This window comes from Apodemus sylvaticus, chromosome 23, assembly GCF_947179515.1.
Source record: "Apodemus sylvaticus chromosome 23, mApoSyl1.1, whole genome shotgun sequence".
In the NCBI taxonomy this organism is placed as follows: domain Eukaryota; kingdom Metazoa; phylum Chordata; class Mammalia; order Rodentia; family Muridae; genus Apodemus; species Apodemus sylvaticus.
In genome coordinates, this window is record NC_067494.1 from 16,438,834 (window position 1) to 16,458,988 (window position 20,155).

The 20,155-nt window shown below is 41.9% G+C and overlaps 1 protein-coding gene across 1 annotated transcript in view; it reads left to right on the forward strand.

Annotated features, from left to right (window-relative positions):
- LOC127673525 (ensconsin-like) overlaps positions 1 to 20,155 on the forward strand; it is a 467,459-nt gene that overhangs the window by 312,813 nt on the left and 134,491 nt on the right.

The window sequence follows — 20,155 nt, forward strand, 5'->3', positions numbered from 1 at the left end:
GGGTTTATCTATCTTGTTGATGTTTTCAAAGAACCAACTCCTGGTTTTGTTGTTTGTATAGTTCTTTTTTTTTTTTTCTAATTGGTTGGTTTCAGACCTGAGTTTATTTTCTGCCATGTACTGCTCTTGGGTGTATTTGCTGGCCTTTGTTCTAGAGCTTTCAGATGTGCTATTAAATTGCTAGTGTATGCTCTCCCCAGTTTCTTTCTGGAGGCACTCAGAGCTATGAGTTTTCCTCTTAGCACTGATACCATTATATCACATAAGTTTGAGTATGTTTTACCTTTATTTTCTTTAAATTCTTAAAAGTCTTTAATTTCTTTTTTCATCCTTGACTAAGTAATCATTGAGTAGAGTGTTGTTCAGCTTTTTTTTTTTTTAAATTGGGGATCTCTGTTATTTTGTTGCTATTTAAGTCCTGTTTTGATTGCTTAATTCAGACCATATTGATTCAATAGGAGGCATGGGATTATTTAAATCTTCTTATATTTTTTGAGGTCTAGTTTTGTGATAGTTATACAGTCAGTATTGGAGAAGGTACCATGAGATGAAGAGGAGAATGTATTTTCTTTTGATTTAACGTGAAATGTTTTATAAATACCTGTTAATTCCATTTGGTCCATAGCTTCTGTTAGTTTCACAGTGTCTCTGTTTATTTTCTTTGTCCCTGATTTTTCCATTGATGAGAATGGGGTGCTGAGATCTCTCCAGCAACTGAGCAGGCTAGTACAGCCAAGAGTGCAGAGAACTCCAGAGTGTCAAAGTAGGTGGGACAGGGTCTGCCATCTGCACCCAGGAGCTGGGCAGTGCCACAGCACTCTGAGCCAGGGGAGAGACGCTCTCCCAGGGGTGCTGAGACAGGGTTGCAGGCACACAGGAAGGAGAAGCACCAGCCAGACACAGCAGGACCAACTAATACCAGAGATAACCAGATGGTAAAAGGCAAACATAGGAGCGTTACCTACAGAAAGAAAGGCAACATGGCACTGTCTGAATCCAAGTCTCCCACAACATCAAGTTCTGGATACCCCAACACATTGGAAAAGCAAGATTTGGATTTAAAAATCACAGCTCATGATCCTGATAGAGGGTTTCAAGAAGGACATACATAACTCCCTTAAAGAAATACAGGAGAACACAGGTAAACAGGTAGAAGCCCTTAAAGAATTACAGGAAAGCACAACCGGAACAGGTGAAGTAATTGAACAAAACAATCCAGGATCTAAAAATAGAGGTAGAAAAAATAAAAAAAAAAATCACAAAGTGAAACAACTCTGGAGAGTGGGGTGTTGAAGTCGCCAACAAATATTGTGTGAGGTGTAATGTGTGCTGTGAAGTTTAGTAAAGTTTCTTTTATGAATGTGGGTTCCCTTGCATTCAGAACATAGATGTTCAGAACTGAGAGTGCTTCTTGGTAGATTTTTCCTTTTATGAGTATGAAGTTTCCTTCCTTAACTTTTATGATGACCTTTGGTTGAAAGTCAATTTCATCTGATATTAGAATGGCTACTCCAGCTTTCCTGGGACCATTTGCTTGGACATTGTTTTCCAGCCCTTTACTCTGAGGTAGTGTTTGTCTTTGACACCAAGGAACATTTCCTGTAAGCAGCCAAATTCTGGGTCTTGTTTACTTACCCACTCTGTTAGTCTATGTCTTTTTATTGAGGAATTGAGTCCATTGATATTAAGAGATATTAAGGAATAGTGATTTTTGCTTCCTGTGATTTTGATGTTATTTTTATGTTTGAGTGGTTATCTTCTTTTGGGTTTGTTGAAAGGAGATTACTTTTTTGCCTATGCTATGGTGTCCTTTCCCTCCTTGTTTGGCATTTTCTATCTATTATCCATTGTGGGGTTGGATTTGTCGAAAGATATTATGTAAAAATTGTTTTTTTCATGGAATATCTTGGTTTCTCCATCTATTGTAATTGAAAGTTTTGCTGGGTGTAGTAGCGTGGCTTGGCATTTGCATTCCCTTAGGGTTTGTATGACATTTGCCCATGATCTTGTAGCTTTCATAGTCTCTGGTGAGAAGTCTGGTATAATTCTGATAGGCCTGCCTTTATATGTTACCTGACTTTTTCTCTTACTGCTTTTAATATTCTTTCTTTGTTTAGTACATTTGGTGTTTTGATTATTATGTAACTGGAGGACTTTTTTTTCTGGTCCAGATTTGGAGATCTGTAGGCTTCTTGTATGTTCATGGCCATCTCTATCTTTAGGTTGGAAAGTTTTCTTTTATAATTTTGTTGAAGATATTTCCTTGCCCTTTAAGTTGGGAATGTTCTCTCTCTTCTATCCCTATTATCCTTAGGTTTTGTCTTCTCATTGTGTTTGGATTTTCTGGATGTTTTGGTTTAGGAGTGTTTTGCCTCTTGCATTTTCTTTGACTTTTGTGTTAATGATTTTTTCTGGTATCTTCTGTACCTGAGATTCTTTCTTCTATCTCTTGTATTCTGTTGTTGATGCTTGCTTGCATCTATAGCTCCTGATCTGTTTCCAAGGTTTTCTCTCTCTAGGGTTGTCTCTCTTTGTGGTTTCTTTATTGCTTCTATTTCCATGTTTAGATCCTAGATGGTTTTGTTCAATGTCTTCACCTGTTTTGTTGTTTTTTTCCTGAAATTCTTTAAGGGATTTTTGTGTTTCTTTTTTAAGGTTTTCTATTTATTTACCTGTGTTCTCTTGTATTTCTTTGAGGTAGTTATTTTTGTCCTTCTTAAAGTCTTATATCATCATCATGAGATCTACTTTTAAATCAAAGTCTTTCTTTTATAGTGTGTTCGGTGTATCCAGGACTCTCTGTGGGGGAAGAACTGAGTTGTGGTGATGTCAAGTAGCCTTGGTTTTGGTTGCTAATGTTCTTGAACTAGCCTTTTGCTATCTGGTTATCTCCGGTGTTAGCTGGCCTTGCTGTCTCTGTGTCTTATCTGTCCTGCAAGCCTGTATGTCAATACTCCTGGGCGATCTGTTCTCTCCAGGAGGAATTTAGGTATGGAGAGCTGTGTTATAAGGTCAACTCTGTGATGCATACAGTAGCCAGAAGGATCCTGTCCCCAGATGATCCTTGGTTCATGTGTCCTGATGGCTCTGAGCCAGTCTATCTTGGGCCAGGAATTTGAAGAGAAGTGGTGGTCTTACCTGTGCTCACAGGTATGTAGGCACTCCTGGGAGACCAGTTCACTCCTGGTGGAATTTGTGTATGTAGCTCTGTGGCCCAGGATCATCTCTGGTTGCAGACAGAACTAGGAAGCCGCCTGTCCCAGGCAGTCCCTTGGTTCCCTTGTCCTGAAGGTTCTGGGTGGCTTCCTCTGGCCAGCAGGGGCGGTACTACCTGCACTCAGAGGCCTGCCTGCAGTCCTGGGAGGCTTGCTCTCTCCTGGTACTATTTGGGAATGGAACCCTTTGGCCGATGATGGTCTCAAACCACAGACAGAAACTGGAAGGCTCCTATTGATAAGCTAAATCTTAAAATATAGGTATTTTCTATAAGTTTCAAATGTTCTCTAATAACTTTAGAATATGCATAGTAAAAATGAGAGCTAATTCTCCCGACTCTACAAATTTCTGGGCTTGAGGCCATGTTTGACCAGTGGCTCTCTGTGTTATCTAGGAAAAGTCATTCAGCTTTCTTCAACCTATGTCTTCTTTCTCTGTGATATAGAGGGACAATAACTACATGCCTCATAGAGATGTGAGACAAGAAAATTGCTGTATGATTAAAATAGAGACTGGTGGAAGAGCACCACTTGGAGATAGTTAGAGCCAGAGGGATCTGAGAGTTTCACCTTTAAACTGTATTTTATCTTAAAGTTTCACATTTCCCAATACTTCACTTCCCCTCTTGCATACATGTCTTTTGATGGTTTTGGTGTTACTTATACAATGCGCAGTTAGGTTAGATGGCTGTTGTTTATGTTTCTCCATACAGTATGCTCAAAACATTCTCACCTCCCACCCCTTTATCCTATGTGCTTTCCTGTAGGAGGAGGTGCCAATACTAAAGCCTGGTGCCCTAATTGGTTCTTCATTTGGTCAATAAAGGAGACTGGGAGCCAATTGCTGGGTGGAAGGGACAGGTGGGGATTCCAGGTCCCAGGAGGAAAAGTAGATGCTGGAAAAGAGAAGGGGATTTTTCAGCCAGGCTTGGGAAGAAGAAGGAAGAAACAATCGTGTAAAATCTCTGAGAAGTCAGAACCAGTGGCCTCTGCCAATGGTGGATAGCCAAGGAGGTTGGTAATCTGACACTGGCTAGCTGATAAGTCGGGGACAGGAGATTCTGTGCCCAGGGATTGTGCTAGCTGGCAAGTTCTAAAGTAATAATGCTGTCTGAGTGTTTTTCATCCGGGGAGCCAAAGTGGGCAGAGAGAGAGAAACTGGCCAGCGATGGCAGCTTGGTTAAACTAAGCCAGGAGGAACAAGAGAGGCCAGAGTGAACCAGTAGAACACAGCAGCTCCCGGGCAAGATGGAAGTGGGGCTGGGGTTGCCGATCTCAGATCTAAAACACAAGGTCCAGAGCACCGGCCTCGGTTCCAGGGAAAAGACAGGCACCTGTTTTTTTTATAATTACATGCTGTATTTTCCTCAATCTCGCATCCTTTCCCCCTTTCTTTCTAATTATTAATTATAACTTTCTATAGTTTTCACAGACAGAGGATTCAAGAAGTATCTCATTTTTTCTCTTTGGCTGCTTTATCTATCATTATTTTTTTTTCTGATGAAAAACTATTGAATACCTCTTATTTCCACCTGCCCTCTACCTCCCACTTCCAGTCTTATTCCCTAAAATCTGAGTATAGTCCACTCAAGATGTGGTACTGAAGTCAAAGGTGGGCAGTCACTGGAAACTGGCTAGAACAATATTCGCTTAGTGGTAATTTATCGAAGCTGTGGTTGTATTTTATACCATGAGCATCTCAGCTTCAGTTTCCAACTCCTTGGCTCTTTAATCCCTTGAAGGTATTCTGTACTCTCTATTTACATAGGTGTGTATGTAAATGTAGATGATAGACATTTGTATAATTCCTTTGTATCTATAGCCTGTGATATGTATTTATTAACATGCACAACACATATTTTTTTCTGTTATATAAAGTGTGTGATCAGAGATTTAACCTTAGTAGTTGATATTGGAAGGAAAAAAGCTGTATCACCTTGGTCAGTGATATCCTGAAAATCAGGATTCTGGCAGGCTTTTGCCTAAAAGTGTTACCTGTCAGGTACCCTGGAGAATCTGGCTAGCTTTAGGTCTGTTTGTCACCAGCAAGAACTATTTTTGAGGAGAGAGAATCTTGACTGAGAAAATGCTCCCACAAGATTGGTCTGTGGATAAACCTGTAATGCATCCTTTGGATTGATGATTGATGTCGATGGTCCCAGATTGTTATGGGCCAGGCTATCCCTGGCCAAGCAGTCTTAGTGTAAGAAAGCATGTTGAGAAAGCCATCGAGAGCATGCATGTCCTGCCTCTGGAACTGCCCTGTTTGAGTTCCTGCCCAACTTCCCTCAGGGATGGATGAGGGTGTAAAACTGTAAACTGAAATAAAGCCCAAGTTGCTTTTGGTCATGAGTTTGTCACTCCAAGAGAAACCCTCAGACACTGATGGACTTAGCACTAAATAACTGAATGCCTCACTGCCTGCCACTGCTATTCCTTTGTTCTGATTCTTCATTGCCATCCTCTGGTCCTTGCTTTTGGAATTTAGTGCTTTCTCCAGGCCCCAGTATCATGAAATTCTACAACTTATATTAGAGAATCATAGCAAAGAGTTTGTACTGAGTCACAGAGGGGCCCACAGGTAGCGATTTAAAGTAATTCTTGAAATATTAAGACCATGGGCTCTCTGGCAAAGATGCTCTATGTTTTGCACTGTGACATGAACAAGTGCTTGTAGGCTAGAGATGGAGTGTGACAATTTGTATGGTCAGTGTCCTCACTTTGATATGTCTAAAGCTTGGTCATCAGTGTAGCAGCATTCAACATTGAGGCCTTGTGTGATCAGATTATGAATAATCCAACATCATGACTCAATGAATAATCCATTTATAGGCTTGCAATATCTCAGAAAAAGGTCACTGATATTATATGAAACCATACTTTGGTTGTTTATTACCACCAAATAAGCAGTTTTATTCCATAACTTGTTGGCAGTCATTTTAAAAAGTATATTTCTGGCAGTACATCACACTTATTAAAATTCTTTGAAAAGCACATATGAGACAATCCACTGTGGTGCCCTCTTATCTCTCACCACTGTACAGCCCAGAGGAGAGAAAGATGAAGAATTCCAGGAAGAGCAATTAGGTGTGACCCAGTCAGGGATGACAGCTTCTGTCTCTAGAACCTTCTAATGCCTCTCCACAAAAGAGATGCTTGGAAATGTCAAGACTACTGACTGGGATCACAGGTGACTGGAGTCTTCTGTGACTAGCGATCCTGCTGACCTCAGGGATATACCCACTGGAGGACCAGATGAATGCAGTCCCTGTGGGTTTGTGGTCCCCTTTAGCTGGAAAAAAGCTGACTGAAGTCCCTCTAACTGCTATCCTCATTGAATGTAGGAACCATTCACTGGAGGCACCACAAACCGGAAACCCCACTGTCTAGGACCTATGCTCATTGGAGTCACTTGAATCCTTCCTGAATGGAGCAGCCTGTGACTAGACTTCCCACCGAATGATGTCCCTAGTGGATGGAGAACCCACTGACTGGAATCTTTGTTGACTAGAGTCTGTGCTAACGAAGATGCCACTGATTGGACCCTCTTCTGGCCTTGAGACAGTTCTACTCACCTTGGGAAGTTGACGTACCACTAAGGTTGGAGTGGACAGTGAAGGGATGCAAAAACAGGGAGTTTTACATCCAACATGGGAAAAATAGTTCAGACATCTTAATATATAAATAGCACTCCTCCGTTCTTCTTGTACCTCCTTTGATATGTGGATTATGTTTTGGGTATTCCAGTTTTCTAGGTTAATATCCACTTATTAGTGAGTGCATACCATGATTCACCTTTTGAGTCTGGGTTACCTCACTTAGTATGATGTTCTCTAGCTCCATCCATTTGCCTAAGAATTTCATGAATTCATTGTTTCTAATGGCTGAATAGTACTCCATTGTGTAGATATACCACATTTTTTGCATCCACTCTTCTGTTGAGGGATACCTGGGTTCTTTCCAACCCAAAACAAAATCCACACATCAAAGGAGGTACAAGAAGAACAGAGGAGTGGCCCCTTGTTCTGAAAAGCCTCAGTGAAGCAGTATGGAGCAAAATCAGAAGAGGGAAGTGGGAAGGGTTGGGTGGGAAAACAGGGGGAGGGAAGGGGACTGATGGGACTTTCGGGGAGTGGGGGTCCAGAAAAGAGGAAATCATTTGAAATGTAAATAAATATATCAATAAATTTATATATATATATATATATATATATATATATATATATATATATATATATATATATATATAAATAGCACCTCCTAAATAGAAACCCTAGGCCTCTTGTTGGCAGTTGAATACTAATCAAGAAAGAGTGGGAGAGATATAATCATCAGCTCTAGGTGGTCCACAAAGTCAAGGAAGAATAGTCCTCTGTGAAGAGCAGGTCGCAGAAGCAGCAGGTCCCAGAGGGAGGAACTGTAGATAGGTCCCCTCCACAGGAGCCAGTCCCTCTGCTGCAGCTGTGTGTTGAGTTTTAGTGGAAGGAGCAGGAATGTGCTCGCAGCCTGAGCTGGAGCATCAAGTCTGGAGTGGTTCACTTCCAGAAGGTCTTGACACCAGCATCAGCCTCCCTCCTTTCTTTGGCAGGCAGGCTTATGGGTCTGAAGTCTCCATTCTCCTCTGATGTCAGGTACCTTGGGTGATCAGCCAGAGAACCAAAAGTCATTGAGAAGAAGACTGAGAAAATGTAGACCTATCTGCTGATAGGAGGGGCTTCTTGCATGTGCTGTGGTGAGGAGAGGCCAATCAGAACAAAGCTGTAAAACCCAAAGAAGAGAACATCAAAGGCACAGCAAAAGCATGTGACCTTGCCTGAAGCAGGTCACTGCTCTGCTGCTCCTATGACAATCTTCTGTGTGGAAGAGGAACTTGGTAGGGAGGACTAGGGGACTATGCAGAGATTGCAGGTGAGGACTTGCCTGCATCTTGGTCGGCTAGCCAGGGGTTTGTTCCTTTTGTTGTTGCCTCTGATTATTTCCACCTACAATTAGCTTGCTGGTCCTCATCAAGGAGAACACCCTGAGAGACTTTCAGAGGTCAGGAATACTCCAATGGGGAACCCACCAGTATTTTTTTTTTACCTCCTTCATAGCCAAAGGCAAGGTCTAGGCCAGTCTTGCATGTGAAGGATCAAGAAGGTTGTGACAAGTGTCTATTTGAGGGTATGGTAATGGGAGTGGACCATTGCATAGAATTCTGCACTGTTTCGGCTAAGAATGGTGATCCTCATAAGCTCAGAGATCTCAGAGTCGCTGGATTGCCTTGTGTACCAGGACTACTGCTTTAGCCAACTTCTCTCTAGCCATCTCATTTGTTACTCATCCGTGTATGTGCTTGTGCACTCGTGTTTGCACACATGCACATACTACAGTGCGCGTGTGGATATAAGAACACAACTTGCTGGAGTCAATTCTTTCCTTCCAACATGGGTCCCAGGATTAGAACTCAGGTCTCTAGGCTTGGTGGCAAGTGCCTTAACCTGCTGAACCATATTGCAGTTCCATTGTCTCAATGTCTGTAGTTATGCCCTAATGCTCCTGCCTGGACATTCAATGTTTCTGCCTCCACAAAACACTCTGTGATTTACTATAAAATCAACAAAACAGGAAATGTCTAAACTTTTCCCCCCAATGTATATTTAATGCCATTGAAAGTTTATCTTTGCACAAGTGACAGGCATATGAATCTGTGTTTATAAACTAGCTACAAGAAAATGAAGCAACTTACATGAAATATTGTACAGTGTACGTGACTTCAGCTCCATGTAGACCCTTGGGTGGATGCCAATGCAGGACATTCTTCCTGTTGATAGACAAGAAGGTGATATTTTTAGGTTTAGGCAAAACACAGATGACACAAGGAACTAGAAAAAGAGTGGAGAGGATTTGGGGTTTTAATGGAAGGAAGAAGTTAATTCTTAAAGTAAGTTGGCTGTTTTCTAAGGATGACCCCAATGTCTGAACCTGCGTGTATGCTGTGACTCAGTTCACCCCAGGACACTAGGAAATGTGACTCTGGAATTAAGACATAGGTGGCCTTGAAGTTTCCAGTTTTGTGCTTTTAAGCCCAAGAGTGTTATGTAAAATAAGAGCCAGACTGATGGAGAGACCACACTGAGATATCATTTGTAGGAAAGGCTCCACTGTCTCAAGGTCCCAGCTGAGTCTAGGCTTTCAAAGGAATAATTGTGAGCAAGGCTGTACCTCCTGCTATAGTCGGAAGCTGCACGAACATCCTCAAATGCAACCAGCCAAACCATGCAACTGAGTCCTAGGCAACCCTGAGACTGAGAAGTGACACCACGGTGGTCATGAGCTGTGTGTTTGGGGGACAGTTTGTTACACACCAGCAGAGACTCAGACCGTCCATGTTCTAGAGTCAGATATGAAGCCCATGGAAACAGGGGAGGCTGGACTCACCCCACAGCCAGCCACTCCCCACTTCCCACCATTACTCAGCGTGTGCTCTGTGCACTAATGCCCCTGTGGGTGTGCAAGCTCAGTGTCTGGTCCTAGCAACCTTCTGCCTTCTCTGAAGTGGGATGACAACGGCCTACCCTGTGGAGAGACTGCAGGCTTCTTTTTGAGATCCAGACAGAAGCAGGTATGAAAATTTTATAACTCTCTTGCTGGTACTATTTAGATTTTAATGTTAGGTGTGAAGTCTGAAAATGTTTTCTTTTTGGTTTTACACCTGAAGTGTTATTTATGCAGGAGTTTTGGAGGCTGGAGTTTTACATTAGATTCACTAAAGTATTTAATGAAGCTACAGACAGAAACCAAGCAAGGGCAAGGTAATTTATTATCATTGTTGTTGTTATTGTTGTTGCTGTGTGTGTGTGTGTGTGTGTGTGTGTGTGTGTGTATTTGTGTGTGAACCCAGACAATGTGAGATTTGGATAGTTTGCAAATGAAGGTTAGGAAATAAAATTTAGCTCAGTCAATGACATGGGGGGTCCACTCTCCGGGGAGCCGTGTGATACTAATGGGAATTAGCTGGGACAAATATCAAGATAAGGAATTAGCTTAATGCTTGGGTAATCCTTGGCTCAGATGAGTGTCATGTGATGAATCACAACAGCAGAAGAAAAATAATAAAAAAAGTTTATTTGTTCTAGAATTAAACCATGCAATGTGATCCTGATTCTAAGCAAAATAAGCTCTTTAACAGCTAGGTGACTGAATGTGTGTGTTTATGTGTGCACATGTGCAGTATTTATCATGCTTCCTGTTTTCCACCATGATCCCCCCTCTTTTAAATATTTCATTACTAATTTTAAGGAGAAAGTTAAACACCTAAAAAGAAGCACTTACAGCTTAACCAACCTGTGCACCTGGCCTGGTGTGGAGATGTCTGTGGTGGGAGAGTCTCAGAAGGACCAGCTGCCCTCACTACACTGAGAATGTACACTGAGCAGCTGGTGGTGATTTGATATCATTCCATAGATTAGAAAGTCCTAAATTTTAATGTGATCTTTGATGGGAGGACAAGGGATGTAGAGGGGCAGTGCCACTGACTGTTACTTCAAGAAAGAGGAACAAGACGAAACCTGTAGGATCCTCTTAGGTCTAAATTGTTGCTGTCCCACATTTTCAAATACCCTAGCGTGTGTAATGTGGGAAATAAAACTAACATGCACTGTATGCTATGATATCAGTGATTGTCTAAACATGCCTTATACATGTAACTGGTAAGGAAAGGGGAGATTCTGATTTGCAGCAACCTGATTTGGAGATACAGATCCCAAGTAACTTTAGATTTTGGTTCACCTTTTATATACATAAGTATTGTCTTCTGTAACAACTTGTTTCTGCTTGTCTTTTAAAATAAGTAAACAATCATCAAACCCTAAAGATACCTAAAACAGGCCAGGCATGGGGGAAAGATTTAATAATCAGTTGGAATCATAAAGAATTGATTGCTCCTGTAAAATAAATTTGGTTGTTGTTACAAGGAAACAAAGCATTTCACTCTTCTGAAATGAACTATAATCTGGAATACGCTGTCAATCATTATGTTTACTGATCAATAGACAGCTCTCCCTTCCTCTCTCTTTCTTTCTCTGTCTCTCTCTCTCTCTCTCTCTCTCTCTCTCTCTCTCTCTCTCTCTCTCTGCGTGTGCTCCTATATGAATGTGGCATAAGCATGTGTATGTTCACATGTGGACCTGATCCTGTATGAATGTATAGCCGCCAGAAATTCAAATGGGCGCTTTCTTTGCCACTCTCATTGTTGTTGTTGTTGTTGTTGTTGTTGTCGAGGAAAAACTCCTCCTAAGAACCTGGATCTCAATGTTTTACTCTAGACCATGACAAGTGAGCCCCTAGGGTCCACTTATCTCTGCCTGTGCTTTCTTTTCTTTCTTTCTTTTTTTTTTTTCTTGTTTTTTTTTTTTGAGACAGGGTTTCTCTGTGTAGCGCTGGCTGTCCTGGAACTCACTCTGTAGACCAGGCTGGCCTTGAACTCAGAAATCTGCCTGTTTCTGCCTCCCAAGTGCTGGGATTACAGGCATGCACAGCACGCCCAGCTGCCTGTGCCTTCTTTAGTTTGCATTAACAGCTGTGTGCTGCCGTGCCTGGATTTTTACATGAGCTGTGGGGATTTATTTATTGGTTGATTGATTGATTGATTGACTGATTGATTTATTAAGACAGGGATTCTCTGTGTACCTCTGGATTTCCTGGACTTGCTTTGTAGACCAGGAGGTCTCAGACTCCCAGAGATCCACCTACCTCTGCTTCCTGAGTGCTGGGATTGAAGATGTGTGCCACCACACTGAGCAAGTACTCCGGTTTTGCACCAAGCACTTTATCTACTGATCCACCTCTGCAGCCTCTCAACAGACATCATGATTACTATTATGTCGTTGTTTAGATGGACTTTCACAATAGCCAGGCTAATTATCAAAAGGTTATCAAACTCTGGTGATGTTGGGTTAAATAGAGAGAATGAATACTATCATAAATAACATTAAAACAAATGATTCCCTTTCATTTTTATTAAGAAAGAGAGAGGGCGGAGAGAGAGAGAAAGAGAGAGAGAGAAAGAGAGAGAGAGACAGACAGAGAGAGACAGAGACAGAGAGATGTGCCATGTCATGTATGTACAGGTCAGTGGACAACTTTCCCAGAGTTATTTGAAGACACTACATGCTTTGGTTGCACAAAGTGAAGAAATAAATCTGGAACTAACTGGGCAATGTCCTCTCTGCTGGCTAGCATTCACAGTGTCAGAGGTGCTATTAGGCCATGGTAGGGGTTGGGAGGGAGGGCACAAAACGACACCAATGATCTTACCCAGTGCTAGACCTGGCATACTACAATACAAACCTGACGGATGCCCACAGGTGTGATGGTAGCATGACTGTTAAAACGATAACCCTACTTGATGGTTGGATCTAAGAACTGCTCCACAGGAAGGAATTTAAGTCCTGCAGAGCAAACTTGTCAGAACCACATGGCTAAGACCCTAGGAGGAGGTCCGATGTTTGCTATTTTGCTAACTGGTCATGTTGTCAAACTACCTCCTGAAGATTTATATCTTTAGATCAGTGCTGATTTCAACCTGGTCAGAGAAGCTTCTTTCTTTTTTGCTGTGGGCAGTGGTTAATGCAGAAGAGACTCATCCCTGGCCCAAGAGCTAGAATGAAGATCCTGTGAGTACTCTGATCTAAGGAGGGTACCAGTTTGAACCCCACCACCACCCCAAAGCTCAGGGAACTTTGCCGAGGACGAAGTGGAAAGAATAATAGAAGGGCAGGAGGTGGGGAAGGATGACTGAGACATTGGAGCCTCCAGGTACAAGGTAACTGCGGCTGCCCTGAACTTACAGCTGCTGTGGCAGCATGTGCAGGACAGCACAAGATCAGTGGGTCCCAATGCCAGCATGGATGGAGGCTCATCAGGTCCCATCCCTAGCCGAGGAGTTATTGACAGTTAGTGGCTGTTGGGGGAGGGACAGTCAAGTTTTGGGGAGTATGGAGTATGGCCCACTGTTACGTTGCTCTTGTGGATAGCCCCACCACCATGTGAATCCAGGCATCACTGATTAAACTGTCATACAAGGAAAGAGAAGTCATGAAGAGTTGGGGGTAGGTCTGGAAAGAGTTGGAGGGATCAGTAGTGCATATGGTTAAAATACATTGTGTGTGTGTGTGTATACACTCACACACACATAATTCATACAATGTAATTCATAGTATACGTTAAAATAAAATTTAAAATTATTATTATTGTCATTGTCTCATGTGTACATGTGAACATGCCCATGCATGTTCCTTGGCACCTGTGTGGAGATCAGAGGATCATTGCAGGAACTGGTTTCCTTTCACTGTGTAGGTGTCAGGGATCAAACTCAAGTTGTCAGTCATATGTGGCAAATTCTTTACCCACTAAGCCTGCTCATGGTTCCTAAATATCCTTACCATGCCATTCCTCTCTTTGAAAAGAAAGTGGATTTGATAAATACTGTGCATCTTGTATACATATGCCTGCCCTGCACATGTAAACCTCAGCATGGTATGTGTATCACCAGGATTATGATAGCCAGTCCCCGAGGGGGGCTCACATACTAACTTTTTCATGACACTCAGAAGCTACCATCCAGAGCATAGCTGGGATGGTCTGTGTAACCAGTACACGTGACAGAATCTAAGATTTCCAGGAATAGGTTATAAGATGCTCTGTTTTTCTTTCTTTCCTTCCCTCCCTCCCTCCCTCCCTCCCTCCCTCCCTTCCTCCCTCCCTCCCTTCTTCCCTCCCTCCCTCCCTCCCTCCATCCTTTCTTTCTTTCTTTCTTTCTTTCTTTCTTTCTTTCTTTCTTTCTTTCTTTCTTTCTTTCTTTCTTTCTTTCTTTCTTTCCTTCCTTCCTTCCTTCCTTCCTTCCTTCCTTCCTTCCTTCCTTCCTTCCTTCCTGTTTTCTTTCTTTTGGGCAAACTAAGCAGATTACTAGCAGATCTAAGGAGAGGTCAATGCAGTCACTCGCCCACCTCATGTTATTGAAGGCCTGGTCTACAGAATGAGTTCCAGAACAGCCATGGCTATACAGAGAAATCAAAACCAAAACCAGAAAAACAACAACAAGAAAACCAAAGCAGCCAAACCAAGCCAAATCAATCCAACCCCCCACCAAAAAAAACAAAAATCCAACACACACACACACACACACACACACACGCACACACACACACACAAATGAAGAGACCAGAAACTTAGCATCATTTTAATAACAAATAAGAAGCATAGAAATATCTTTTTAAAAAATAAGATAGTGGTTAGTTAATATTGTCAATATTTTGATGATGTACACCTCTTTAGCAGAAACATATTTCAAGGTAGATATTACGGTCTAGCTTATCTTTTCTCAAAGGAACACTGCAATCTCAGTCTGCAGTGTTTCTTTCTTTCTTTCTTTCTTTCTTTCTTTCTTTCTTTCTTTCTTTCTTTCTTTCTTTCTTTCTTTCTTTCTTTCTTTCCTTCCTTCCTTCCTTCCTTCCTTCCTTCCTTCCTTCCTTCCTTCCTTCCTTCCTGTTTTCTTTCTTTTGGGCAAACTAAGCAGATTACTAGCAGATCTAAGGAGAGTTCAATGCAGTCACTCACCCAGCTCATGTTATTGAAGGCCTGGTCTACAGAATGAGTTCCAGAACAGCCAGGGCTATACAGAGAAATCAAAACCAAAACCAGAAAAACAACAACAAGAAAACCAAAGCAGCCAAACCAAGCCAAATCAATCCAACACCCCACCAAAAAAACCAAAAATCCAACACACACACACACACACACACACACACACACTCATGGTCTCAAAGCTAATATCAAAAACTTTACTCATGTTTCACTTTAGAGGCTGGAGAAATGGCTCAGCAGATAAGAGCATTTGGGGCTCTTGCAGAGGACCAGAGTTCAGTTCCCACCACCTAACCAGGGCAGCTCAGAACTGCATGGAATTCCAGCTCTAGGAGAACTGATGGCCTGCAGTCATGCATGATGCTCAGGTGTTTGTGTGTGTGTGTGTGTGATTCATACAAAAATAAAATAAATATTTTTTAAATGTTGCACTTTTAATTTTATACCTGAGAATAAAAGGAATTTTCACTTTGCTATGCTGTAGAAAGTAAGAAGGTATTCATGCCTGCTGCACGCTCAAAAGATGTATTTCTCCAAGAGAATGCACAAAGAGCCAGGGAGAGTATATTCTGGGATTCCTCACACTTTTCTCCTTTGAAGTTGCTGCATTCTTGTGCTCCTATTAAGGATATCATGTTCAACAAGCAACTGGTTAAGGAAACAGACTGAGACAAGGAGGGACCAAATGCAGCCACTTCTGGGGACTATGTGAGGTCAAGATGCTCAAGGCTGTGACTACCTACAAAAATCTCAACATGAAGAACATCCTGCCCAGGCTTGCCCAGGAAATAAAAATGTTCCCAGATGCCCAAGCCCACTCTCTTCCTCTCAACTGGTACAATAAAGAACCACAGGTTTTCTGAGGTGTTTAACAGAGTGGGACACCATGTCTTAAAGTCTTTGAGTGCACCATATGGCAAATGCATGCTTTGTTGGGAGTCAAGTTACGCAGGGACCTATCACACTGACAGAACCATGTCATTGGTGCAGACCTGAGGCTCACTTGTGCCACCAAATCTTTGTAGTGTGATGCATAGCTTGAAATCACCTGGGTGACATTATATGACACAGGGGAACAGCATGACCTGCAAATGCGCAGCAGCTGTATGATCTTATCATTTTAATGAAGAACAGCCTATGATACGTGGCTGATACATACTGTAGAATTCCTTTCTCCATAGGGAAACACCTTGGTAGACTTGTAAGTGAAAATACAACACACCTCAAAACAAACCTCTTAGCCCTAAGTGAGTTTGCTCTTTGTAGGAAACAAGGTTAAAGTCCTTGAGTACAAAAAGCACCAGTGGGCAATTAGCCCATTTCAGGAAGTAAAAGACCTACTCAAAGAGCAAAACAGGTGTGAATGCTTTCAAGTGAGTTCTCTGAAACTCTGGTATGACTTCTGGGAGCTGGAGACAAAGGAGTTTTTCTGTTGCAAATTGTAAACCATTTACCTTCAAGTGTATTAGCTGCTTTCTTTTCCTCTCTCATCTAATTGCTTGCGAAACATCCATGAAAAATAAGTACTGACAGTACTTTATGACTCAGTACTTACCTGGGAAGGAATACACACATTACTTAGTTGCAAGTGTTGGTGTTAACATCAGTTCCTTTGAACTCGATTTTCTTCTAGCCATCCCTGCTGTCATTTCTGAGTCCTCTCTGTTTTACTTGTGTGTGCCTTAGTTTCTCTGACTTGTCCATTACACAGGGCACTGCCACTTACTATGTCCCATTGGCTGCTGATAATTGTTTCCACATGAGCAAGTCAGAGAGGTTCTAGATAGGCACTGGAGCCTGCACCTACATTTACTACTCCTTAATCACAGTGACTTAACTTTTGGTCTCAATTTCTTCACTTGCAACAATGTAACAATCAACCCATCTCTTGGGCTTGTTTCTATAATTAAACAATATTCTTAATGAAAAGCTCCTGGCAGAGCATGGTGCGAAGAAAGAGCAGAATAAAATAATTGTTAGCTTGGCATTATTCTCCATAGTAACTATTCTCATTTTACTGGCTAAGATAAGAGCCTGGGGAGCCTGGATTACTTGCTCCAAGTAATACAGTTATTTGGCAAGTGCATAAACTCAAGGGTTCTTGGCTCTGTTTGCTAGGATACTCACCCACTGCCTCCAGGAATACTCCAAAGAACAGTGTTGTCAAATTAAAAAATTTGGAATATTCTGTTTTGCATGTTAAGGAAGGTAGTTTCTAAGGGCAGAAGAGAGTCAACAGGATAAACTGCGTCTTCAAAGTTTTTGTAGTGGAAAATCACAATCATAATTCATTTAGTGAGGCAGTAGTGGGTAGTAATGATGGACTAAAAATGAAAAATATGATGTGAATCTTGGCTTCTCCATCTATTGTGATTGAGAGTTTTGCTGGGTATAGTAGTCTTGGCTGACATTTGTGTTCTCTTAGAGTCTGCATGAGATCTGCCCAGGATCTTCTAGCTTTCATGGTCTCTGGTGAGAAGTCTGGTGTGATTCTGATAGGTCTTCATTTATATGTTACTTGGCCTTTTACTCTTCCTGTCTTTAATATTCTTTCTTTGTTTAGTGCATTTGGGGTCTTGATTATTTTGTGATGAGAGGTATTTCTGCTCAGGTTCAGTCTGTTTGGAGTTCTGTAGGCTTCTTGTATATTCATGGGCATCTCTCTCTTTAAGTTGGGGAAGTTTTCTTCCATAATTTTGTTGAAGATATCTGCTGGCACTTTCATCTGTAAATCTTTACTCTCATCTATACCTATAATCCTTAGATTTGGTCTTCTCATTGTGTCCTGGATTTCCTGGATGGTATGGGATACAAGCTTTTTGCATTTCGCATTCTCTTTGACTGTTGAGTCAATGGTTTCTATGGTATCTTCGGCATCTGAGATTCTTTCTTCAAACTCTTTTATTCTGTTGTTGATATTTGCATCTATGGCCACTGATTTCTTCTCAAGGTTTTCTATCTCCAAAGTTGTCTTCATTTGTGATTTCTTAATTGTTTCTTTTTCTGACTTTAGATCCTGGATGGTTTTGCTTAGCTCCTTTACTTGCTTGTTTTGTGTTTTCCTGTAATACTTTAAGAGATTTTTGTGTTTCCTCTTTCATGGCTTCTGGTGTTTGACCCACTTTCTCCTGCATTTCTTTAAGTTTTGTGTGTGTGTGTGTGTGTGTTTCCTCTTTATTAGCTTCTATCTCTTGAGCCTTATTCTCCTGAATTTCTTTAAGTGATTTTTGTGTTTCCATTAATCGGGTTTCTAGCTTATTCATGTTCCCCTGTATTTCTTTAAGAGATTCATTCATTCATGTCCTTTTTGTGTTCTTCCAGCAGCATCATGAACAGTGATTTTAAATCCAAATCTTGTTTTTCTGGTGTGTTTGTGTAACCAGGACTTGCTGATGATGTTGGAGAGTTTGGTTCAGATGCTGCCATATTGCCTAGATTTCTTTTCCTGCATTTGCCCTTTGCCATCTTGTTATTTCTGGCATTAGTTGGTCGTGTCTCTGGCTGGTTTTTCTGCTTCCTGTGATGCTGTAGGGCTATTTCTGCAACATTGTATGGCTGGGTTTCCCCTGTTACAGCTTGCTGATGTCCTGTCCTCCTCTTGGGTGCCCGCGGAGCTCTAATGTGCCTTGCTCCAGATTGTCTGTGAGAACCAGGAAGTGCCCATTTGCTCCTTCAGAGAGTGCTGGTGTTGTATGCTGCGGGGACCTTTTCAGGGTGCTGGTCACTCTGCTGGATAGCCTATCTCCCACCAAGTTGGTGCACACAAGGCTAGCCTAGCTGCTGAGGCCCTGAGTCTAGGCAAAAGCCTGGCAGCCTAAGGCCCAAGCAAAGTTCCCCTTGGGCTATGACTGTAAATTGGTTCTGTCAGGTAGCCAGGATGGTTGCGTGGACATGCTCCCTAAAAGTACTGGGAGAGTCTGCTAGGCTAAAAACCTCCTGGCCAGGATGGCACACAGATGCCCCCCCCCCAGCATCCCAGGGCCCAGAGCCAGTCCAAGGCTTGTCAGGCTTAGACCCCACCCCCCACCCCCCCTATGTTTGCCTTGGGCTATGACTCTTAGCCAACTCTGCCTTCTAGAACTCTCTGTCATCCCATAGTCAAAATGGCGGTGCGAGCCAATTGGCACACCAATGCACCCCCTCCCCCCGAACAGCCCAGGGCCTGGGTGCAGGCCAACGCCCATCGGGCTTAGACCCCCGTGATGTTGGCCTCGGGTTATATTTGTGTACCTCAGTCTGTCTTATTTCTCTGGTGCCTGAGATGCAAGATGGTGAAAAGTCTCTCTTAACTGACTGGTGGGAGGCAGAGTTCTGTGGTGGCTTCTGTGCATTGAAAGGGGCTGTAAATCTGCCACTGCTTGCAGCCCGGCTGGCCAGCGAAGGTCAATGGTCATGGGTGCAAGGTCTGCCCTGTCACTTTGGTTCCACTGCTGATGGCCCTTTTGCTGGACCAGCTGCTGCTGCTGTTGCTGCCACCGCTGCCGAGATCTGCCCTTTCCTATATAAACATTTTTTAGAGCTAAATTTTTGGAAAATGTAATGATAGGGTAAAATAGTTTATAATTATATATCTATAACAATTCTGTTATGTCATTATAGATGTTATAGATATTTAACGTTATTTGCATATTGCAGTACTTGCATGTTATATAAGCAGTATCATAATTGGAATTTGAAGGAAATACATACTACTTGTGGCAGGTTTATTGTTCTCACCTGCTGGGGTTCAATATAGAAAAAGAAATTCCTCTGAACCTGTATATAATGATATCATTGTTTGCAAATAATTTTTAAGAAATTCATAAGGTAGAAACCAGCAATGAATGCTTGAGAAGTGTATTGTTGCTGCTCAAACTGGAAGTATCAGGTTTTAATGTACATTTTCTCCTATATTTCCCCTTTTCATGGTACACGTTGGCCATGAAAACTAAAGCATAAAACCTTAGGACATTCTTTGTATCGTCTAAGTTTTCTATTTCTTAGAATAGAAAGTGAAATTATTATGCTCTGTCTTCACTTTTTTCCATCTTCCTACTAGTTTGACCCATGAAATCCTACTTAGACCATTCAAATGCTTTTCTAATCCAGAGTTCCAAACTCCGCATTCCTCCACACAAAAGAATCATCATGTATATCACAGCAATATACCAGTCCTTGGAATCAACTTCTGTCTATATAGGGTTTTATTTTTGCAAAAAGACAGTATGATTATGGAATCTACTATAAAAGAAAACATTTAATTGAGGTTAGTTTATAGTTTCAGAAGTTTGGTCCATTATAATCCTGATGGAAAATGTGGCAGTATGTAAACAGAA